Below are 25,610 nucleotides of genomic sequence, written 5' to 3' on the forward strand. Positions count from 1 at the left end.
CATCAAATATTTTCTATTATATTGACAGGATAGTCGAATGACCGTTATAACAATGGAAATGCATGATCTCAAGGATGGAAGGCAGGCGGGAGAAGAGGAGGCAAGATCAGGTGTGACCATTCTAGCCAATGAGAGGGCAGATACGCTCGTGAACAACAGGCACAACTCGGATATAAAGTCTTGTTTTTTTGTGTGTTTGCTGCAGGAGAGACTGGTGCACTTCACAAAATAGATGACAACATGAGGATGTAAAATTATGTGGATATGTTGAAGCAACATCTCAAGACATCAGTCAGGAAGTTAAAGCTTTGTCGCAAATGGGTCTTCCAAATGGACAATGACCCCAAGCATACTTCCAAAGTTGTGGCAAAATGGCTTAAGGATAACAAAGTCAAGGTATTGGAGTGGCCATCACAAAGCCCTGACGACAATCCTATAGAAAATTTGTGGGCAGAACTGAAAAAGTGTGTGCGAGCAAGGAGGCCAACAAACCTGATTCAGTTACACCAGCTCTGTCAGGAGGAATGGGGCAAAATTCACCCAACTTATTGTGGGAAGCTTGTGGAAGGCTACCCCGAAACGTTTGACCCAAGTTAAACAATTTAAAGGCAATGCTACCAAATACTAATTGAGTGTATGTAAACTTCTGGGAATGTGATGAAAGAAATAAAAGTTGAAGTAAATCATTCTCTCTACTATTATTCTGACATTTCACATTCTTAAAAAAAAGTGGTGATCCTAAGTGACCTAAGACAGGGAATTTTTACTGGGATTAAATGTCAGGAATTGTGAAAAACTGAGTTTAAATGTATTTGGCTAAGGTGTATGTAAACTTCCGACTTCAAATGTATGAATGAAAGTTTACAAGGAAGGTGCACACAGGGTGAGATTTTTTTAGGTGACAGACAGTGACACATGGAAAGACAGGGACACATTCAATATCGCCTTACAAACTCTTGCCTGCATCTAGATGATCTACGGTGTAATCATTAGTCCAACAGTCGCAAAAGAGAGTTCCTTTGGAGAAATCCAGGTATGTTTATCCCCGTTTCATTCGTGTTGGCTTCTGTTTAAGAAACATTTTACAACATTCATACCCCTCGGGAGAGGCGAAGGTCGAGAGCCATGCGTCCTCCGAAACACGACCCAACCAAGCCGCACTGCTACTTGACACAATGCCCGCTTAACCCAGAAGCCAGCCACACCAATGTGTCGGAGGAAATATCGTACACCTGGAGACTGTGTCAGCGTATATGCACCCGGCCCGCCACAGGAGTCACTAGAGCGCAATGGGACAAGGACATCCCTGCCGGCCAAACCCTCCCCCTAACCCAGACGATGCTGGGCCAATTGTGCGCTGCCTCAACCAGGATCTCTAGTGGCACAGCTAGCACTGCGATGCAGTGCCTTAGACCACGGCGCCACTCGGGAGGCCTCCACGTTGTATTCCTTCTCGCGTTTATGCGCTTTTCTCCTCTCACCTTTTCCCTTCGCTTGTGGACTCCAATGCACAACACACCAGCTGAAAAAATCTTTCCAAGCCAAACCATATCATAACCACTACACACAGCCCACATCGTTGTCACCATATTTGCTAAAGTAACATCATAGTCAACATAGCTAATAGAACTATCATGTTAGTAAACCCTCTACAATCTCGCAGTAACGTTAGAGTGTACAGTCAGTAAAAGTTAAATAAGCAGTTTAGCAGTTACACTGGCGGCCCCGGTGGCAATGAATTTGTAAAACCTAAAGCTTACCTTGACTTGGAAGAGTTCCAGTGTTGTGTTGCATAGTCATAGCCAGCTAGCTGACAAAGCATCCCTTTGTTTGAGCTGGGTGTTTGAGTAGGGTAAATTAGCTAGCTAGCTGCATTTGCTAGCTAAGTAAGTGAAAGTGAAAAAAAAGTCAAAATATAGCTCTCTTGCTTCTCCTTCATTTTTTAAGCAATTAATTTATTCAACTATTCTTTCTCTCTCTTTGAGTCACTACATTTTATGCACTGCAGAGCTAGTTTGCTGTAGCTTATGCTTTCAGTTCTAGATTAATTCTCTGATCCTTTGATTGGGTGGACAAAATGTCAGTTCATGCTGCAAGAGCTCTGATAGGTTGGAGGACATCCTTCAGAAGTTGCCATAATTACTGGGTACGTCTATAAAAGGGGGTGAGAACCATGAGCCTCCTAGGTTTTGTATTGAAGCCATTGTACCCAGAGGTGGATGGAAGCTAGCTGTCCTCCGGCTATACCATGGTGGTCTCTACAGAGTGCTGTTAAGGCTACTGTAGACCTCATTGCAAAACAACGTGTTTTTAATCAATTATATGGTGATATAAATATATTTAGTAAAGATTTAAAAAGGATAACCTTTTAAATGTTTTACTATTTTTATTTGTATGAAATTCAGTGAGAAGTATGGTCCTCCGCTTCCTCTTCTGAGGCGCCTCCACTGGTACGGCTATTTTGTTCTGTTCGCATTAATTTATTTGCGATAACAGTGTCGGTATTCTAAGCCAAACTGCTATTCAGTATTTTTGTTTGCATGCATGAATAACTAGACTACTACTTTGAGCATTGAGTTTGCATTATTTTGGTAAGACAGCTGTGTGTAGGGCTGCATTCACATAGGCTGTTTGTATGTAATATGTTAATTACCCTATCTAACTTATAGCTTTTGTTCATTACGAAAATGGCCTCGCTTTAGTGTGTATAGGGCGTTGTCCTTTGTGCTGATACAGCGCAGCGGTGATTGGTGCGAAATCTGTAGCCTTCCCGCCAATTTAAACAGTCCCCTATATAATTTTATCCTGGCGCCGGTTCTGGGTGTTAATTAGTAGGCTGATACCACATTTTATGGACCCAAGATCCCTATGTAAGAATGTACATTACAATTTGAATGTTCAATATACATAGTATTATTGCAATTATGAAGTCTAATACATCCACAGTGCAATTTCAACTGATTTGTCCTATTTTGCCAAATTAACTAATTATTGTTTTTTTTATGTATATAACAATTTTGCGAACTTTTCAAGCATTATATAGTCCAAATATTGCATTTTTACACTACTTGTATCAGTTTGCATCAGTTTCAATACGGGACTTTTATTTTGAAGGCCACTATTGTGACTAATTGTTATTGTGGTTAGCTTCACATAGGTGGCTCTGGCAGTGCTTGGCTCTGCTGACGCTCTCTGCATTACTTCTTTTCTTTACCGAGATGTGGCCCTTGACTTAGCTATTATCAGGTTATGGTATCAAATACATCAAACACATAGTTTCCATGTGTTCTTTTGCCCATCTTAATATTTAATTTTTATTGGCCAGTCTGAGATATGGCTTTTTCTTTGCAACTCTGCCTAGAAGGCCAGCATCCCAGAGTCGCCACTTCACTGTTGACAATGAGACTGGTGTTTTGCGTGTACCATTTAATGAAGCTGCCAGTTGAGGACTTGTGAGGCGTCTGTTTCTCAAACTAGACACTTTAATGTACTTGTCCCCTTGCTCAGTTGTGCACCGGGGCCTCCCACTCCTCTTTCTATTCTGGTTAGAGCCAGTTTGTGCTGTTCTGTGAAGGGAGTAGTACACAGCGTTGTACCAGATCTTCAGTTTCTTGGCAATTTCTCTCATGGAATAGCCTTCATTTCTCAGAACAAGAATAGACTGATGAGTTTCAGAAGAATGTCCTTTGTTTCTGGCCATTTTGAGCCTGTAATCGAACCCCCAAAATGCTGATACTCAACTAGCCTAAAGAAGGCCAGTTTTATTGCTTCTTTAATCAGAACAACAGTTTTCAGCCGTGCTAACGTAATTGCAAAAGGATTTTCTAATGATCAATTAGCCTTTTAAAATGATCAACTTGGAATAGCTAACACACCGTGGCATTGGAACACAGGAATGATGGTTGCTGATAATGGGGCTCTGTACGCCTATGTAGATATTCCATTAAAAATCAGCTTTTTCCAGCTACAATAGTAATTTACAACATTAACAATGTCTACACTGTATTTCTGATCAATTTGATGTTATTTTAATGGACAAAAAATGTGCTTTTCTTTCAAAAATAAGGACAATTCTAAGTGACACCAAACTTTTTAACTGTAGTGTATGCGCGGTTCTACCCTGTGGATTAGGCAATATTTATTATTAGGCCAACTCCTGAACAAGATAAATTCACGTTTTACGCCGCTGTATAGGCTACTGTATGAATCAATTCATGCGTAACCTCGGGTGGATATGACACAAAACAGACTACCCTACGTAAAGGTCAGTGGAGGCTGGTGGGAGTAGCTATAGGAGGACAGGCTCATTGTAAGCAAGTGGTTTCCATATGAGTCAAGCATGTGGTTTCCATATGTTTGTTGTGTTTGATACAGTTCCTTGTATTCAATTCCAACCATTACAATGAGCCAGTCCTCCTATAGCTCCTCCCACCAGCCTCCACTGATAAAGGTGCAGAAAGGGACTGACAATGGCAAACAATTTACGAAATGATTATGGTATCCTGCTTAACAAAATGTGTAACCAAGGAAACTGTTTTCCCCTTACCATTGGTCTATTCAACAAAGCGAGTCTCCAGTGAAACGCCCTCTTCTACAAACTAGACCCAATGAATACTGAAACTGCAAACCTAGAGCGAGGTGACGTCATGCATACTCGTATTCCTTTGGCGTGGAAGCGGAGAGGGAAGAAGGGATCTTGTTCTTGACTATGGAGGCGAGTTACACTGCATGGGACTAAGAGCGGACTTGTAGAGGTGCTACTTCCATGCTGATTAAGTTACATGTTCCAATGTGGATCCACGCCAAAACACAGCGATCACAATAATACTCCTTAAGGTACAGGCTCGTTTTCATTCATTCTGAAAGCATGGAGAAAATCTGTAAAAATGAAAACATCTGCAGGCTAAAAGTCTGCGCTAGACAAGTTACTATTTAAGTCCTAAATTCATTTTTTTTGTTAACTATACAAACAGTGCAGCATGTGTTGTTTATTTCCTGCTTTTGCTATAGCCTATACATAGCAAGCAAGGACCTTAACGCAAACTAATCTTTCTCTTGTGACTGATACACTACCACGCACACCTCCTGAGGGTCATCCACTGGTTATTGAGTTTGCCCCTTGATACATTGTAGGCGAAACTTTTGATTTGTCCATTATTGTATCTTGTGGACGTTGCATGAAGTGTTACTTTTTGTAGGGCTGTGACTCTGAGGTGTAAATGCACCGGTAGAAAATGAATTAGGCAGGTTGAGTTTAGTGTGTGGGAATCTGAGGAATGCGAGGATTAGGGGCGGAGATTCATGCGCTACCCTTCTTCATTTTCTCACGTTTATTTCGGTTTCAACTCACGACTGTATTCAATGCCTTTACCTGGTCTAACAGTCACTATATTTGCCATTGGCATTGATGCTTTTTTTTTCTTTTTCCGTTCTCAAATTACGTAGCCAGATTAAAAATGTTGTATAGTTCTGCACCCATTTCGAACCAAAACGACCTTTTTTTTTGGTCACGGTCGAGAGTGACTCCCGTCGCTTAATTTAAGTTATAGGCCTAATAATTGTAGACCTATCTAACATTGATACAATTTATTTGGGATTGACAACGCTGGTGTTTTTCTTTTGTCGTCCGGTTAACATTTTCGTGTTTTAATCTCAGCTAGTATAAAGAAGAAAAATCAGCTATACTACTTCACGTGTCCCATAGCCGTTTTCTGGATTCATGCAAATCAAGGCAAAACACGTTTGCGCAGATTGACACAAGGCAACTCGACAGAAAAGTGAAGTCGTGTCAGTTTGAAGGCCGTGTGAACGGTTATTTAGCATCAGTAGCCTATTAAAGTGTAAGGAACAAGGCCAGGTTTTAGTGTGCCATTCTTTTCCCAAGCGCGCACTATTGCCTAGATGTCTCGGTGGAATCACCGTGTCCTAATCAGGATAGATGGCAGGAAAACGGTTCCCTACAATTGCGATGCCAAGCTAGCCTACTCGATCTCGTTTGAAGTCTCCACGTTTTCTTTTCATTCGTTTATTTAAAACGAACCAATAGCAGTGTTCACAAATATCTGAACTAAATGCTCCATAGGAATGAGAGAAGGCAGCCACAGCATTTAGAGGGAAAATGCTTTCATTATCAATATCACTGATGTTGATAATTCAAATAACTCAAACCATATAGGAGTAGTCTGCTGTGCCATCATCACACTTTGTCATTCGCAAGACCAGTATCCTTAGACCGCTGCCTTGCATTGGAAGACCTTTACAAGGACATATGCACTATGCAGAAATAGATTGGCATATGTGACTGTGACCAGTACCACTGCCTCTGGACACTTGTATATGATTATAACATATTCTTACATCTCACAACGTGTACATGAAGGCATCGAAAAGGAATTTCCTTGTTTGTCAGGGCAGCTGAAACACTGCATAGGTTTTGTGTTTGGGCGATTTTTGTTATGGAGATTTGATGGACAGCTGTATGAAATAGTTATTTGTTCAGTTCTACCATTTATCAAATCACTTTTGGTCCAGTTGGTGACCTCTGCACTCTTTGGTGTGCAGCACTGTGTTCAAAATAACCCTTTGGTTATTCTAAGGAATTGTTTCTCACTGTGGTTCTCTTCCAATCCTTCTCCATGTTTCCTCCTCTGTTGAAAAGTATTATGTTTGCCTGGTCATCTATTGGTGTCAATGATAATAGAATTGAACATGGCATTGATGTAGCATACTATAATATCATCAGCAACATAAATATCAGGAAGATCTCTAGTCTCCAAACCTGGGTCTAATTGCTTTTAGAGGCTAACTCTGGACATACCTAGCCCTCAACTGTACAGTAGCTCACTAGGTGGTGGAGGTGATATTTGTACAACTATACTCTGAGTCAGTGTGCCCCCCCCCGGTCAGATGCACTATGCAATGCTCCTCGTGATTCACATTACCCAAGCCACAGTCCCAACAGCTGACATCTATTGAAGGAATTCCACTTAATCTAAAAACATGAAGATTTCTCGTGAGGTATTGCAGCAAAGGCTCCAGATAAAAACATTTTGTGCAAGTGTTCTGGTATGGAGATGGTGGTTTTGCCCTTGCAGTGCATAAATGGTGAGGAGTTTTTTTTGTGTGTGGTTTTGCTCCATCGTGGCACAATGGGAGACAATCGCAAATGTCTTATTGGAGTCCATAGGAGTGCAAATCTTGTGGGTTCAACAACGACCACAACAACGTTTGTTTGAATAGTCTGACCCCATGAGAGTTTCTGACCCTCATCCTCCTCCTTATCTTGGTATAGATGCAATCAGGAATACAGTGCATTACTTATGTTGTTGGCAGAGCTTTTGGCTGTAGATGAAGGCTCCTTTGCTTGCGTGGTGTTGGGAACAAATGCTGCTGTTCTAGTCTGAGTCTGCACAAACACCACCAAGTTCTGTCTTAAACGGCACCCTATTTCCTTAGTACACAACATTTGACCAGAGCCTTATGGGTCCTGGTCAAAAGTGGTGCACTATATAGGGAATAGGGCGCCATCTGGAACTCAGCCTGAGAACGGCCATTTTTTTTTTCTCTCTGTTTTGGTGTGATTCTATTGAACCCACGTTCATGTCAGAATCTGTTTAACAGGAGCTGACATCAGTCAGATGAATAGTTCAGCTGTTCTTAGACGCCCCTTCTTGATAAGTCATTCTCTAATGCTGCTCAAACAGACAGTAGCACGGCAAAGCTCAGCTCACTCTGCTACATATCTAGGGCCCTATAAAATCAGTTTAAAAAAAATCCTGAATTCTGTTTTCTCAGTTTTTGTTTTTCCAGGTTTTCACTCTCAATTAACATTGTTGTGGACTTAGAACAACCAATTGTTTTTTTTTTTTTTCTTCTAAGTCCACAACAATGTTAAACCAAGAGACAATTTGAGGTCTGGGAAAAAATTGAAAAATTCTAGATTTTTGGGCGCAGTTACCCTTTTAATGCAAGTGTGCACCAGGAAGAGACCATTATTTGGGTAAGTGCTGTAGCACTCATGTGATTGCAGAGTTTGAAAAACAAATATCCACTGGATTAATGCAAATAACATAGTCCAAAGTCATGCAGTATATGTAGGTATTAGGGTGCCTTTTGGGATACTGTGGCTCAGTGGCTGGTCGCATCACTGAATCATAATATCCATTAAAAGAGTGGGTATCCATCAAGAGCTGCTATTACCCTTCTTCTTTAGGATCCCTCTTTTTTATTTGATAAAAAAAAAAAATGGAGGATCAAGTCTTCTTTCTTTCCATCCCACATTTGCATGGTGTGGTCTAAAGATTGTTAGCCTACTCCTTGAGGACGACCACAAGTTGTAGACTAGAGAAATTCCACGTTGAGCCTGTAATATCGATCCCTGTTCTATCACATGGGAGACAAGACTTTTCCCGGAATAGAAGAACTGTGAGTGGAACATATTTTAATCGGTGACCTTGTCAACAGAGCGAGAAGAGACAAACCAACACCCACACATGAAACTTTGAACCGCTGCCCTCACTAAACTGGATACTATTTTAATAAATACCAGGCATATTGCTGAATCTAGCCTAGTGTCCTATTAGATTTGAATGCTAACCTTCATGAGTTGTACTGTATATAAAATCAAGGTAATTCAAGGATTATGTTCCACGTGCAGTGTGCATTCAGTTCTTCTACTATGGGCTGTTCGGTTGTGGTACAGTGAGATGATTTGGTGAGGACTGTGCGGCGGCTGCCTGCTGATCTTACTGGATATATAGATGAACTCCAGATTTCATGCTTTGGTTGGATCCTGGGTGGCTGAAGATAATGAACACAAAGCATGTCAGCGCTTTGAGAGATTAGGCACACAGTAGATTTTTTTTTGTCCAGTGAAATAGCCCTCCGTAGTCCTGGCACACTGAGTATGAAAGACCAGCGGCTCTCCAGCCTTGTGCTATGTGGAGTGGATAGCAGTGAATGGGAAAGAGCCATTTTAATTTCAGTGTGAATTGCTCCAGATGTGGCTCACTCGCTAGAAGAGAGTATTTTCTTCTAGCTCCTAATCCTACCTGCAGTTTTACCTCGACGGGGAAGAGCAGGATGGCATATTGTTGAATATTTCAAAGACAAAGTGCTTGTTACTGTATCACTCCGGGGAGCCCGCTCTCTGGTTAAGAGAGGCAGAAGCCTGAAGGGGACAGGCCGTCTCTCCGCTGAGCACATTTGCCTAACAAACAAGGCCTCCAGAGAATTCCGCAGCAGTCAGTGAGCATTGGATGACTTAACCTGGCATGACTCCGTGTGATGAATGGACAATTGTTAATTCTAATGTCAAATCGCCGTAAGTAATACACATTCAGCTGTGTCCAAAATGACCAGTGATTTTGTTGTTTTGTCGGTATAGATGTTTTCCTTCATTGAGAACCCTATAGTTAGATGTATCACCTAGCCTCACTATTCAGTGGTGCGCTGACCCTCTTATAGGGTTCAGGGGAAATACTACACTTGTCGTCCCAGAGTGGTGTGCAGGCACCCTTGGGTGCCGGATTTGGTTTGAGGTAGCCTTGCATTGTCATACGCCAAAATCACATCGTTATCACGCCTCTCCCTTGGAGGTCTGGAGTTTGTTGTATTGCAAAAACGGTTTGAATGGGCAGCTGATCTTGATTTGGATGTTACATTTCAAGACACCTCCCCCTGCGCCCGTAGAAGGGGTGCTGTGTGTTATGTGCGTCACTGTTGTCCGTCCGGGTAGGACACATCAAGTGTGGCCGACATTTTGCGTTTTTAATATATATATATTTTTAAAATATTTATATTTATTGAAACTGAAAGTGGAAGTTACGCTGGTAAAGTCAAACGTCACAACACGTTCTAAACTGCTCTGGTGACAAACACACTTTTTGCCTCCATTCGTCAACATGGCTGCTGGCTGCGCTTTGCTACCACCGGAAATATCTTGATTATTTTGTTATTGTAAGGACCCCAAAAATGGAGGCAGTGGGAGAACCTATTCAAGTAAGTAAATACATTTTGAAAATGTTCGATGTATTACAGTACTAGTAGTAGGCCACTGTAGGCTAACTGAGCTGCTTGCTAGTTAACTTTACCCACAGTTTAGCTAAATTAATTAAATTTCATCAGCTAGCTAATGTTATATTAGCTAGCTAATGTTATAATCATTGTAAATTTAAAAAGTTTCCAAATTCATTTGCAGGTAACAACCATGGAAGAGGGTGAAATTACAGCTCCAGCTGTCAGTGAAGAGAGAGTGTAGGCTACTGAACACAGTATGCTTTGTGGGAGGACATTATGAAAAGATTCTCTAGTTCCAGTCAGTAGAGGGGAACAACTGAGGACAGAGATAATAGCAACATAATATCCAGTGCTGTCTAATTTAATTATAATGAAGCCTGTTTCTTTTTTATGTATTCTGTCCTCAGATATGGAAAGCTGTGAAAGCCTGTGTTTGTAGATGAAGATGGAGGTCCCAAGAGACTAATTGCGTATTTCCATACAGGTTTTAGCCCAGTATTTTACCCAAAAGGCTCAGACTTTTCTGTTTCCATCTACACAGGCCGTCACCTGTTTCTCACTGGGCCATGGTTCCGGCAGACCTGCTCTCACTTGGGATCAAAGCCAGGTCACTGGTACTTTTCAGCTAGCATTTACATAGCAATGGCTAACTGTGAACTTTAACACCTTCTCACAAAGCAACTGTGTATAAAATGGAGAACACCATCGTATTCGTGAGAGTCCATAGTGTGGTTATTAGTTTTGTAGGCCAAACCGTTCGGAGACTACAGGCGTTTTTTGAAAATATTTTTTTTTGTGATGTCTCATGGCATGACAAACACCGCTGCAACCCGGCCACCTTCCACTGCAGATGCGGAAGGCCGACATAGGCGGATGCGGTGGATTGAGATGTAGCCCATGCAAAAAAATGGATCTCTCTAACTTATGCTAACGGTTTTGATGGGGAATTTTTTTTATATATATTTTTTTATATTTCAATTGACACAGAGTGAAGGGTGCTGTTTTCTGTGTTCTCAAGTGGACATTTCATTTTTGTCTAGTTGTAAGATATTCAATCTGTTTTATTTGATTGTCACTCTTTCTCAGTATACAGTGAGGGGGGAAAAAGTATTTGATCCCCTGCTGATTTTGTACATTTGCCCACTGACAAAGAAATGATCAGTCTATAATTTTAATGGTAGGTTTATTTGAACAGTGAGAGACAGAATAACAACAACAACAACAAAAATCCAGAAAAACCCATGTCAAAAATGTTATAAATTGATTTGCATTTTAATGAGGGAAATAAGTATTTGACCCCCTCTCAATCAGAAAGATTTCTGGCTCCCAGGTGTCTTTTATGCAGGTAACGAGCTGAGATTAGGAGCACACTCTTAAAGGGAGTGCTCCTAATCTCAGTTTGTTACCTGTATAAAAGACACCTGTCCACAGAAGTAATCAATCAATCAGATTCCAAACTCTCCACCATGGCCAAGACCAAAGAGCTCTCCAAAGATGTCAGGGACAAGATTGTAGACCTACACAAGGCTGGAATGGGCTACAAGACTATCGCCAAGCAGCTTGGTGAGAAGGTGACAACATTTGGTGCGATTATTCGCAAATGGAAGATACACAAAAGAACTGTCAATATCACTCGGCCTGGGGCTCCATGCAAGATCTCACCTCGTGGTCTCACCACTTTCACCTTGCAATGATCATGAGAACGGTGAGGAATCAGCCCAGAACTACACGGGAGGATCTTGTCAATGATCTCAAGGCAGCTGGGACCATTGTCACCAAGAAAACAATTGGTAACACACTACGCCGTGAAGGACTGAAATCCTGCAGCGCCCGCAAGGTCCCCCTGCTCAAGAAAGCACATATACATGCCCGTCTGAAGTTTGCCAATGAACATCTGAATGATTCAGAGGACAACTGGGTGAAAGTGTTGTGGTCAGATGAGACCAAAATGGAGCTCTTTGGCATCAACTCAACTAGCCGTGTTTGGAGGAGGAATGCTGCCTATGACCCCCAAGAACACCATCTCCACCGTCAAACATGGAGATGGAAACATTATGCTTTGGGGGTGTTTTTCTGCTAAGGGGACAGGACAACTTCACCGCATCAAAGGGACGATGGACGGGGCCATGTGCTGTCAAATCTTGGGTGAGAACATCCTTCCCTCAGCCAAGGCATTGAAAATGGGTCGTGGCTGGGTATTCCAGCATAACAATGACCCAAAACACACGGCCAAGGCAACAAAGGAGTGGCTCAAGAAGAAGCACATTAAGGTCCTGGAGTGGCCTAGCCAGTCTCCAGACCTTAATCCCATAGAAAATCTGTGGAGGGAGCTGAAGGTTCGAGTTGCCAAACGTCAGCCTTGAAACCTTAATGACTTGGAGAAGATCTGCAAAGAGGAGTGGGACAAAATCCCTCCTGAGATGTGTGCAAACCTGGTGGCCAACTACAAGAAACGTCTGACCTCTGTGATTGCCAACAAGGGTTTTTCCACCAAGTACTAAGTCATGTTTTGCAGAGGGGTCAAATACTTATTTCCCTCATTAAAATGTAAATCAATTTATAACATTTTTGACATGTTTTTCTGGATTTTTGTTGTTATTCTGTCTCTCACTGTTCAAATAAACCTACCATTAAAATTATAGACAGATAATTTCTTTGTCAGTGGGTAAATGTACAAAATCAGCAGGGGATCAAATACTTTTTAACTTCACTGTATCAGCTATCTTAATCCATTTGGTAGCTTATCATATGGCATGCATTGCCAATGCAACCATAGGCCTACAGTATGATGGGATTACTGGCTTTATGGGCATCTGTCTTCTGAAGCAGAGAATAGCTAAAGTCACACATTGTTTACATGTTGAGCTATATGTTCTCAAGTTAAAATGATACCAGTAGACAATGTATGAGGCAAACCATATAACACATTTTGTACTTTCCTTTTATGTGCTGACATGGAGTACCAGTCAGAAGTTTGGACACACCTACTCATTCAAGGGTTTTTCATTATTTGAACAATTATTATTTTTTCTTCATTATAGAATAATAGTGAAGACACAAACTATGCAATAACACGTATGGAATCATGTAGTAACCAAAGAAGTGTTAAACAAATCAAAATATATTTTACATTCTTCAACGTAGCCTCTCTTTGCCTTGACAGCTTTGCACAAGCTTGACATTCTCTCAACCAGCTTCATGAAGTAGTCACCTGGAATGCATTTCAAGTTACAGATGTGCCTTAAGTTAATTTGTGGAATTTCTTTCCTTAATGTGTTTGAGCCAATCAGTTGTGACAGGGTAGTGGTGGTATACAGAAGATAGCCCTGTTTGGTAAAAGACCAAATCGATAATATTGCAAGAACAGCTCAAATAAGTAAAGAGAAACGACAGTCCATCATTACTTTAAGACATGAAGGTCAGTCAATGCAGAAAATGTCAATAACTTTGAACATTTCTTCAAGTGCAGTTGCAAAACTATCAAGCGCTATGATGAAACTAGCTCCCATGAGGACCGCCACAGAAAAGGAAGACCCAGAGTTACCTCTGCTGCAGAGGATAAGTTCATTAGAGTTGCCAGCCTCAGATTGCAACCCAAATAAATGCTTCAGAGTTCAAGTGACAGACACATCTCAACATCAACTGTTCAGAGGAGACTGGGTGAATCAGGCCTTCATGGTTGAATTGCTGCAAAGAAACCACTATTAAAGGACACCAATAAGAAAGAGACTCACTTTGGCCAAGAAACAAGAGCAATAGACATTAGACCAGTGGAATTCTGTTCTTTTTTTGGTCTGAGTCCAAATGTGAGATTTTTGGTTTCAACCGCCATGTCTTTGTGAGACACATAGTAGGTGAACGGATGATCTCCGCATGTGTGGTTCCCACCGTGAAGCATGGAGGAGGTGGTGTGATGGTGTGGGGATGCTTTGCTGGTAACGCTGTTGGTGATTTATTTTGAATTCAAGGCACACTTAACCAGCATGGCTACCACAGCATTATGCAGTGATATGCTATCCCATCTGGTTTGTGTTTAGTGGGACTTGAGTTTGATGGAGATAGTTGCTCTATGTACTGTCTATCACTGACCCTGGATGAGCTAGATGCATATTATTGACCTTTTAGATCAATAATATGTGACCCGATTCAGGAAACTAGGCGTATGTCGCAAGGCAATGGAGATGATTGTGGACTACAGGAAAAAGAGGACCGAGCATGCCCCCATTCTCATTGACGGGGCTGTAGTGGAGCAGGTTGAGAGCTTCAAGTTCCTTGGTGTCCACATCACTAACAAACTAACATGGTCAGTCACTAACAAGACAGTCGTGAAGAGGGCACAACAAATCCTATTCCTCCTCAGGAGACTGAAAAGATTTGGCATGGGTCCTCAGATCCTCAAAAGGTTCTACAGCTGCACCATCGAGAGCATCCTGGTTGCATCGGTGCCTGGTATGGCAACTGCTCGGCCTCCGATCGCAAGTCACTACAGAGGGTAGTGCGTACGGCCCAGTACATCACTGCGGCCAAGCTTCCTGCCATCCAGGACCTCTATACCAGGCGGTGTCAGAGGAAGGCCCTAAAATTGTCAGACTCCAGCCACCCTAGTCATAGACCGTTGTCTCTGCTACCAGCACGGCAAGCGGTGCTGGAGTGTCAAGTCTAGGTCCAAGAGGCTTCTAAATAGCTTATACCCGTAAGCCATAAGACTCCTGAACATCTAGTCAAATGGCTTCCCAAACTATTTGCATTGCCCCACTCTCCCCCTCTTTTACACATCTGCTATTCTCTGTTATCTATGCATAGTCACTTTAATAACTCTACCTACATGTAGATATTACCTCAACTAACTGGTGCCCCCGCACATTGACTCTGTACCGGTACTCCTGTGTATATTGTCTCGCTATTGTTATTTTACTGCTGCTCTTTAATTACTTGTTACTTTTATTTCTTATTCTTATCTGTATTTTTTAAATTTTTTATACTGCGTTGTTGGTTAGGGGCTCATAAGTAAGCATTTCACACCTGTTGTATTCGGCGCATGTGGTAAATAACATTTTATTTTGATTTGAAGTCACGACTTCACAGGAGAGCCGTTTTGAACATAAAAAATAAGTTCAAAGAAATGTCTCCTCGAACATGTTTACTTTCATGTGCCTTAATATCAAACTTGTATGCTGTCTGTAAATACGAATAAAATTGTTAAATTACGAGCCTAGTTGGTTAAGCCATGGAAAAAGTCAGCAGCCTTCCCGCTAGCCATGATTGGCTGAGATAATCAGTGGGCTGGACATGCCGAGAGATGGACTACTTTCTGGAGGACGATCGTGCCGTGCTGAATCTCTCTGACTCTGAAAATGAATCAGTCTGCCGTGAAGCTTTCATCCATGTATACGGGTAAGAATCTAAGATCAAGCCGGTTTGTCATAGCTAGCGAAAGTTAACCAATCGGTTTGTATTGCTAGTTAAAGCTTGCTGTTAGCTAGTCAGCTGGAGTTAGATGGCTGGCTTGCTAATGTTACTCTGTGGATTGGAATTTTATTTAATTGTGAAAATTTTGCTACATAAGACCGAATCCAGGTGGTGAGTCGCATGCTGTTTTTATAAAAATGTTGTTGGCTTTATAATCGTGAGAGAAATGTAACTATCTTGTAGCTAGTTATACCTAGGTTAGCTGACTTCTCAAAACAAACATCCATTGTGGCTAGCTACTTCTTGTCTTTCATGCTAGCCTGCACAGCCAAATATCACTCCAGAAAAATCAACATTTTAAAATATTGATATGGCCAGCATTGCTTGAGCTTCAGCTCATCTCTAAATAACAGAGAAATGTAGTGTAAACCAGCCTGCTGCAAACGTTCTAAAATGTTCTTTCACCAGTGCTTGTTTTGTTGAAATGTTTAGTCCTCACGCACTCTTACTCCTGTGGCACTAATCTGGTTAGCAAGGCATTTGATTGGTGGACTTGTTGCGAGGGCATCACTGATTTACACCAGTTTCCCACCCCTCTTTAACTGATTTCTGCCATGGAACTTCTCAAGGGAAGCCTGAATCTCGACGAGGCTAGGTTTGAGGTGATGGCATCTCCCCTATGTCAAGGAACCAATTTATTCTCCTCAAGCCATGTGGGCTGATGTCAGAGGCTTTTGCAGGCTGCGGAGGCTCCAAGTCTAAAACTGCAACAGTGTATAAGCCAACCTTCTACACAAGCCAACCTGCAGGATCCCTACCCCTCACCTGCTTCCTTCATGACCATTCCAAAAGCAGATAAGAAGATTCACTTGTTAAATGTCAAGCAATTTCAAAGTGCTGTATGTTTTGATAATTAACTTCAGTGAAAGGGGTTGAGCCATTGAAAAGGTTCAAGTACATGACATTTATATTGGCATTTCATCAGATGCTATTATGTACCTTTTTTTTTTTTTACAGCGGTTGGTTTTAAGATCTAGTGTTCATGTTGAGCTAGAATACTCCCATCAGAAGCTTTTAACTTGATAAAGACATGTGGCTCACGGTCTTGATATAGTGACAAGATCAAAGCTGATGAATTTTGAGCCTTGAGCTTCGACAAATCAGACATTTCCACTGCACATTCTTCTCTTCAGGTTTTCCCTTTCCAGGACAAAGTTCTGACATGATCCTGGAAGTGGAGAACAGTCCCGGAATAACCTGTAATTTACTCCCTCTGTGTAGTGTCAGACAAGGTTAACAACTTAGCATAGTGGCCAATGGCCATAGTTAACAGCTATATACTGTATAATGTCAGGCAGTCGACACATTAAAAGGGCAGATTTTCCACCAGTTTTACTATTGAATATATATCACTGGCGAGAAGGGCCTCATATCAGCCCATTTCACTCCAACTGCTTTGCCAAAACCTCTCTATTTGGATCATGTAGTTAAAGGGCCAGTGCAGTGTAAATGTGTTTTTTTTTTTTCTCTGGTATTTTATATCCTATTGTACAACAGCTGATAAACAGATTTTTTTTTTCTTTCTCAGTGTTATTTCCTGATAGTTGCTGGTTGAAATTACAATCTACACAGGATCTTCTAATCAGCAGGTTTTGCATGTGTGGAATTTCAGCTTGCCTGGTGACATCACCTGGTGGTAGATAAGTTAAAGGTCCAATGCAGCCATTTATATCTCAATATCAAATCATTTCTGGGTAACAATTAAGTACCTTACTGTGCTTGTTTTAAAATGGTAAAAACAAATTGCTTCTTAGTAAATGTTAATTTCTCAAGCAAGAATTTTGCTAGGGCTGTCTGAGTGAGGAGGGGAAAACTAGCTGTTATTAGCAGAGCGGTTTGGAGCTTTCTTTCTGTCATCAGGCGGTCCAAAACTCCATCCCATCAAACAGGCTGAAATTTCACTAAACACTACAAGGGCATATCATAATTTAAACAAGCTATGTTTGTTTCTTTTTAACAATATTTAATGGAAAGCTATTACTAAGGTACTAAATTGTTACCCAGAGATGATTTAATATTGATATGAAGACAGCTGCATTGGGCCTTTTTTAAACTCCCAGCTGCTCATACCTTCCTCACAGTTGTTGATATGACGAGCTAGTTTGACCTTAAGAAATGTCTTGAAATATTTGGTATTCATGAAATGCACTACATTGATAATACTTGAACAGTGATTTTTAGGAAAGAGGAGCATCACGAGCTGCAGCATGATGAACTAGATGACACTGCACTTAGGGCTATTGCTCCCTCCAGACATGCATCAACGCCTTTGATAAAAGCACACATTCTACCTCGGAGCAGTAAAGTCATGCTTGGCCTACATGAATCATAACTGAGATTACAACTAAGGGGGAATTTATTTTACTAACCTGTTGGCTGTGATTTATGTTTCAATTAAAAGCTCTTGTCATAGATCCCTCAACCCAGCTCTCTCCCACTCCCTCACAGTGCTCTATATCCCCATTCCTGTGGCTTTGCTTTATAAGCCATCTTGTGTTTCAAAGAGTTCATGTTTAAAAGTGCCATTAGTTAGGTCAAAAGGTTCATAGACACATTTTAACAAAGTAGAGTGTGGTATTTAGCTCACTGGCCCCACCAAAGCATTGTTTTTAAAAGGGCAGCTGAAGGTGATTGGACTTTTTTTTTTTGCCATTTCCCTCATGCTCATTTCCCTTTCTCTACATGGCTCAATGCATGTTAGCGCCCCAGGAACATACTGCGTTTTGTTTTTGCTAAGCCCCCAAGGAAGACTCTAAATGGAATACATTGAGTTGGAACACATCAGCTTAGCTAACCTCAGACACACCTTGTGCAGGTAAATGCATGCAAATACTGTGACAATCAATCTCTACATTGTATTGTATGCCCCATCCCTAGGTTGGAAAGTAAATGTGTACTTGACCTTTTCTATTGTAAAGGCCTTTTTCCTTTTCTTTTTTATCCTTAAACAGTTTTACCTGTCCTTGAAGACTTGACTCACCAAAATAGTTGAGCTGTTCCAGTTAAGGATTCTGCTAGAGTGAATGAGGATTTGAAAGAGAAGTTTACTTGTATAACAGACACTGATACATTGGCTTTTATTGTGCAGGATTCTCTGAGATGTTGGTGCTCAGCTTTGTAGCTTGCGGTTTAAGGTCAACGATACACCGCGGGGCAGTTACTTCACAGATTCAATGTGACAGGACGTTTGTTTGCGCCAAAGAAGGGAAGGCAAATGTGACAAATGAAACGAGACCTTAGAATAAAATGATAAACTGATTTAGTTTGATTTCACAGGCTAAAGGTGAACGGTGCTTCACTTTATTTTTCATACTATGACTTAATCTATTGCTCAGCACTCTGAAGTATTGCAGAAGCTTTCCAAGGAGCTGGAATATAACAATTTATGAAAGTTAAACATTGTAAAATAGGGTAATAGTGCTTTTACAGCCAGGCCTCTTTTCGTGGCTGTGTTGAAGTCCAGGACAGTAGAAGACGGGTGTTTTGTCTAGGCAGACAACAGAGTGCAACGTCCCGATTTGAAACAGCCTGTAGACTGAACACTGTGTGTGGAGGCCATGAGGCCATCTCACCTCCCACACTGCAGGTCAAGGACATCTACAGACAGGAGCGATAAGGTGGGGGGGCCTGTTTTTTGAAGTGTTAATGAGCTGTAAAGCTATCGGCCCTACGCTAGCTGCACGCTAACTGGCCCTTAATGATTGACTCGCCTCAGACGGAACATTTATTTTCTTCTCACGAGCAATGTACTTCATCCCCAATGCCAAGGCTGTTGTTAACATGCTTTTCATGCAGTTATCAGCAACAACCCCCTCATTTGAATGGACGGCAGCATGGTTCTCAGTGACCCCCTGCTCGCCACTCTCTAAAGCATACAAATCAGCCGGGCTAGACAATCTGGACCCTCTCTTTCTAAAATTACCTGCCAAAATTGTTGCAACCCCTATTACTAGCCTGTTCAACCTCTCTTTCGTTATCGTTTGAGATTCCCAAAGATTGGAAAGCTGCTGCGGTCATCCCCCTCTTCAAAGGGGGTGACACTCTAGACCCAAACTGCTACAGACCTATATCTATCCTACCCTGTCTTTCTAAGGTCTTCGAAAGCCAAGTTAACAAACAGATTACCAACCATTTTCGAATCCCACCGTACCTTCTCCGCTATGCAATCTGGTTTCAGAGCTGGTCATGGGTGCACCTCAGCCACGCTCAAGGTCCTAAATGACATCATATCCGCCATCGATGAGAGACATTACTGTGCTGCCGTATTCATCGACCTGGCCAAGGCTTTCGACTCTGTCAATCACCACATTCTTATCGGCAGACTCGACAGCCTTGGTTTCTCAAATGATTGCCTCGCCTGGTTTACCAACTACTTCTCTGATAGAGTTCAGTGTGTCAAGTCGGAGGACCTCTGGCAGTCTCTATGGGTGTGCCACAGGGTTCAATTCTCGGGCCGACTCTCTTCTCTGTATACATCAATGATGTTGCTCTTGCTGCTGGTGATTCTCTGATCCACCTCTACGCAGATGACACCATTCTGTATACTTCTGGCCCCTCTTTGGACACTGTGTTAACTAACCTCCAGACGAACTTCAATGCCATACAACTCTCCTTCCGTGGCCTCCAACTGCTCTTAAACGCAAGTAAAACTAAATGCATGCTATTCAATCGATCACTGCTCGCCCGTCCAGCATCACTACTCTGGATGGCTCTGACTTAGAATACGTGGACAACTACAAATACCTGGGTGTCTGGTTAGAATGTAAACTCTCCTTCCAGACTCACATTAAGCATCTCCAATCCAAAATTAAATCTAGAATCGGCTTCCTATATAGCATCCTTCACTCATGCTGCCAAACACACCCTCGTAAAACTGACCATCCTACCGATCCTCGACTTCGGTGATGTCATCTATAAAATAGCCTCCAACACTCTACTCAATAAACTGGATGCAGTCTATCACAGTGCCATCCGTTTTGTCACCAAAGCCCCATACACTACCCACCACTGCGACCTGTACGCTCTCGTTGGTTGGCCCTCGCTTCATACTCGTCGCCAAACCCACTGGCTACAGGTTATCTTCAAGTCTCTGCTAGGTAAATCCCCACCTTATCTCAACTCACTGGTCACCATAGCAGTACCCACTCGTAGCATGCGCTCCAGCAGGTATATCTCACTGGTCACCCTCAAAGCCAATTCCTCCTTTGGTCGTCTTTCCTTCCAGTTCTCTGCTGCCAATGACTGGAACGAACTGCAAAAATCTCTGAAGCTGGAGACTCATATCTCCCTCACTAGCTTTAAGCACCAGCTGTCAGAGCAGCTCACCGATCACTGCACCTGTACATAGCCCATCTGTAAACAGCCCATCTATCTACCTACCTCATCCCCATACTGTATTTATTTATTTATTTATCTTGCTCCTTTGCACCCCAGTATCTCTACTTGCACATTCATCTTCTGCACATCTACCATTCCAGTGTTTAATTGCTATATTGTAATTACTTCGCCACCATGGCCTATTTATTGCCTTAACCTACCTCATTTGCACTCACTGTATATAGACTTTTTTTTTGTTTTCTTTTGTTCTACTATATTATTGACTGTTTTGTTTATTCCATGTGTAACTCTGTTGTTGTATGTGTCGAATTGCTATGCTTTATCTTGGCCAGGTCGCAGTTGCAAATGAGAACTTGTTCTCAACTAGCCTACCTGGGTAAATAAAGGTGAAATAAAAAATAAATAAACAAAGCGCTGAATATTTTAATAGGCAGCGTCACAGGAGATGTCGACAGATCTAGATTTACTCCTTCTGCGTTAACCCTATCTTTTCGAGGATATACTGCTGGTAGTTTCTACTAACGAATAGGTTGATGCCCTGTTCCTTACCCAATAATCTCCTCCCATTGGTTATTGGGATGGGGTTTATATGCCTTTCCTCCATAGTGTCAACTTCTCTCCCATTTCTTATGGTGGTTTGACCCTTTCCATATCAATGACTAAGTGCTGTGTGTGCGCATTAATGATGGTAACACTTTTTACATTTAAGTAGTTTTCAAATCAACTTTTATTAGTCACAGTTTTACACTTTTAGATTAAGTTGCTTTGCACAAGTGGTAGGCAACTAGATTCAGCCGCGGGCCGGTTTTGTCCAAGCGAATGGCCGGGAAAATAATTATAATCATTTGTACACTGCAAATTGACCACAACTAAGCCCAAAAAATTGATGTTATTTTCCAAATACAAATCATTTCATACCTTGATAACATTGAGACACGATCACATATGTCAATTTTCTTAATTTGCGGGAATACTTGGCAACAGATTTCCTAAATTTAACATACTTTTTAGCTTACTTCCTGGTGATTTTTGGGCTACAACAAAAACAAAACGCCAGTTGCCGACCACCGCTTTACACCAGCTCCTTTAATCATTATACATGTGTAATACTGTAGTTACTACAGTTACAACGTTGTTTAATGTTAGTTGAGGAATTGCTTTTGTAGCGGCATAGTAATGGAGTTGAGCTGTTTTTCGCTGTTACACATTTGGAATAAGGAATCCCAGTTCCTCTGGATTGTATGTCACAGATGGGACTGCCTTTTTAATATTTCTAACATGGTGTTCAGCTGGTTACCTCTCACTCCCACTGCAGGTCATAGCTCCTCTTTTAGTTGATGCCAATGGGATTTATACATGTGCTATCACCAATGATAGATTTCTGTGTCAACGGGAAACCTAAGCGATCCCGTGCCTCTGTTTCCAAGCGGAAGCCTGAATCTGAGTCTCACATGGCACCATATTCCCTATATTGTACACTACTTATAGGACTCTGGTTGAAAAAACAAATATGCGTTTCTCTCAAATTTTGTAACGTCGCGCTGCATGAGGCAAGTAAATGGTCGTCACACCTGATACTGACTGGTTTTCTGATCCACGCCCCTACCCTTTATTTTTTTTGTGTCAGTGCATCTGTGACCAACAGATGCATATCTGTATTCCCAGGCATGTGAAATCCTTAGATTAGGGCCTAAAGAATTTATTTCAATTGACCGAATTTCCTTTTCTGAACTGTAACTCAGTGAAATTGTTGAATGTGGCGGGGGGGGGGGGGGTTTCGAAATATTTTTGTTCATAGGCAATGGAGTGCCATTTGGGACACAAACCTGTGACTGTGATGCATGACAAATTGTATGTGGATGTTGACTTGGAGGGAACATGACGGGCAAGACGGCTAGCTCATAGAACAGGAACTGGAGGACGGGAGTTGTGAGGGATGGCTGGCGGGCGGCACGGCTTTGCGTTTAATACCACATGTCATTTTCTCATGGTGTTGTAGAGGAAAGCTGACACAGCCCTACTGGGCACTCTGCCCACGGCGGGATGGCTGCTGGATGTTGGCCCTGTCAATACCAGTGATGGAGCATCGCCGATAAACAAGGTTGACGTGATGTTGATACTTCACTGTGATCATATTAATCCCCCAATATACACTCGCGCATTCCACAATTGCATGTGTTCTTGCGTGAGTACACACACAGTAAAGTGACATGAATATCCCACAGAGGGAAGTGTGTGTGACTAATTGTTGCTGCTGTCATCCCCCTTAACTTCCCGTCCGCTTTAATGAGCCTACAAGGATGCCCTATTGATGAATAGGCCGACCAGATAAGCTAATGCTGTTCTTCCCAGTGGTGTGATTTGATCATTTGTCAGAGGACAGTGAAGGCAGTTCATCAGCTGCTGTAATCGGTCTAAAACGGGGGAAGCAGCCGATGTGCACAGCTCGGTAATTCACTCCAGGCAGGATGCATTGTGGGAGCCAGATCACTGCCAACAGTAGGCCAATTGTTATGCACTTTTAACATCCTATTTGATTCCAGTCATTTCGATCATCTTGGAATTTCTCACTGGTCCTTTCCATAAAATCCTGCACACTTACAATGTTCACATTAAAATTTGATAACCACCTGAAATGGGAGAAATAAATCAACACCTATGTGTGTGAGGCAGAATGGAATGGAACATTGATTAAACTGAATTTATTTCCGCCTTTCCGGCTGAAAGAATGAATAACTTTCACCGCAGCCCCGATCACCATTTTAATTTCCCTTCTTTATGAACCACTGCGGCGGCTTGAGTGTTATTTCTGTTTTGGTTTTGTTTTGCTGCTGGATTTGCTTTAGCAAATGAGCCTGTCGTGTTCACTCTCATGGAGAAAATTGGAGCATTCATCTCGTATTCAGCTCTTCCAGGGAGAATCCTAAGTTGACTTCTGTGTTTTTGTCCGTGTGTGACCAACATTTCACTTCAGAGATTTAATCAACCCAGAGCCAATGTAAAAGCCTTGATTCTTGAGGGTGTGCAGCAGACTCCAATCCCCTTTTTTTAAGTCGTCAATTCTTTGGGCGTCATTTACATTCAGAGCGTAATTTATGCGCCCAGCCCCGCGCTATCACGACATGACGTGTGTTGAACAGCTGATTTTTAATCATTTGGATCAGTCTCTCAGTGAGGCTTGTGGCTGCGTCCCCAATGGCACCCGATGCACACAAAAAAACAGATTAGGGTGCCATTTGGGACGCCAGCAGGGTGAATGAACAGAACAGGAGGAACTTCCTCTAAGAATGACCGCTCAGAGTCTTCTGGTTGCACGATGTAGACCCCTTCAATTATTACACATGAAGTAATCTCCCTCTTGTTCACTTGCAATGGTGAGTCGCTTTGGTTTAATGCATTTCATTGGAAGAGGTCTATCTGGGTTATAAGTTGTGTGAACTGCCCTGGTTTGACTGTGTTTCTTGCCTTATTCCTGGTTTATCTTGAGCCATGCCCGTCCCTGTACACACACGCTCAGATTATCTTAGAGTGATTTTAGATGTTCCAACATTTTGTAGGATGTGATTCAAGGACATCCGAGGCGGGCAGAACATCTAACATTCCTCCCACATTTCAAATCCCTCTCCAGTCATCCTATTGAGTAGGAGAACACTTGACTCGAGGTCTCGGTCTATCCACACAGCTAACCTCTGCCTTTTTAAAAAAATAATTCACCCTCCTTTTAATCCCATATCACCACGTGAATAGGAAGGTTTTCTATCTACTTCTGGGTTATACTGTGTATACAGTAATACTGGATGGATCAGGGTGTGTGTGTGTTTAAAAATAAAAACACACACACTATCTCCAGCATGGACTGGGATACATTCCTCCAGCTTTTGGGGTGTGTCAGAGTAAAGCACTTTCAGCTTCTGAGCCCTTTCAGAAAGTAAAATGTTTAGGGATCTAATAGCCTTTTGTGTTCTGCTGTCAGAGAAGGCATCATGTATACAGTACCGGTCACACGTTTGGACACGCCTTCTCATTCAAGGGTTTTTCTTTCATTTAATATTTTCTACATTGTAGAATAATAGTGAAGAGATCAAAATTAAGAAATAACACATATGGAATCATGTAGTAACCAAAAAAGTGCTTTATATTTGAGATTCTTCAAAGTAGCCACCCTTTGTCTTGATGACAGCTTTGCACACTCTTGGCATTCTCTCAACCAGCTTCACCTAGAATGCTTTAACAGTCTTGAAGGAGTAATGCTGAGCACTTGTTGGCTGCTTTTCCTTCACTCTGCGGTCCAACTCATCCCAAACATCTCAATTGGGTTAAGGTCGGGTGATTGTGGAGGCCAGATCATCTGATGCAGCACTCCATCACTCTCCTTGGTCAAATGGCCCTTACACAGCCTGGAGGTGTGTTTTGGATCATTGTCCTGTTGACAAACAAATGATAATCCCACTAAGCACAAACCAGATGAGATGGCGTATCACTGGAGAATGCTGTGGTAGCCATGCTGGTTAAATGTGCCTAGAATTCTAAATAAATCCCAGACAATATCACCAGTAAAGCACCATCACACCACCACCTCCATGCTTCACAGTGGGAACCACACATGCAGAGATGATCCGTTCACCTACTATGCGTCTCACAAAGACGCAGCGGTTGGAAGGAAAAATCTCCAATTTGGACTCATCAGACCAAAGGACAGATTTCCACTGGTCGAATATCCATTGCTCGTGTTTCTTGGCCGAAGCAAGTCTCTTCTTGTTGGTGTCCTTTAGTAGTCGTTTCTTTGT

The 25,610-nt window shown here is 42.0% G+C and overlaps 1 protein-coding gene across 8 annotated transcripts in view; it reads left to right on the top strand.

The window, feature by feature from the left end:
• Positions 1 to 4,637: 4,637 nt before the first annotated feature.
• Positions 4,638 to 25,610, top strand: part of LOC106586174 (plakophilin-4) — a 132,651-nt gene continuing 111,678 nt past the window's right edge. For all 8 annotated transcript variants that reach the window (XM_014173115.2, XM_014173116.2, XM_014173120.2 and 5 more), the window contains exon 1: positions 4,638 to 4,836. The gene's annotated coding sequence lies outside the window, so the exon portion shown is untranslated. The remainder of the gene's footprint in view (positions 4,837 to 25,610) is intronic.

Source organism: Salmo salar, chromosome ssa25 (genome assembly GCF_905237065.1).
Source record: "Salmo salar chromosome ssa25, Ssal_v3.1, whole genome shotgun sequence".
NCBI lineage: Eukaryota > Metazoa > Chordata > Actinopteri > Salmoniformes > Salmonidae > Salmo > Salmo salar.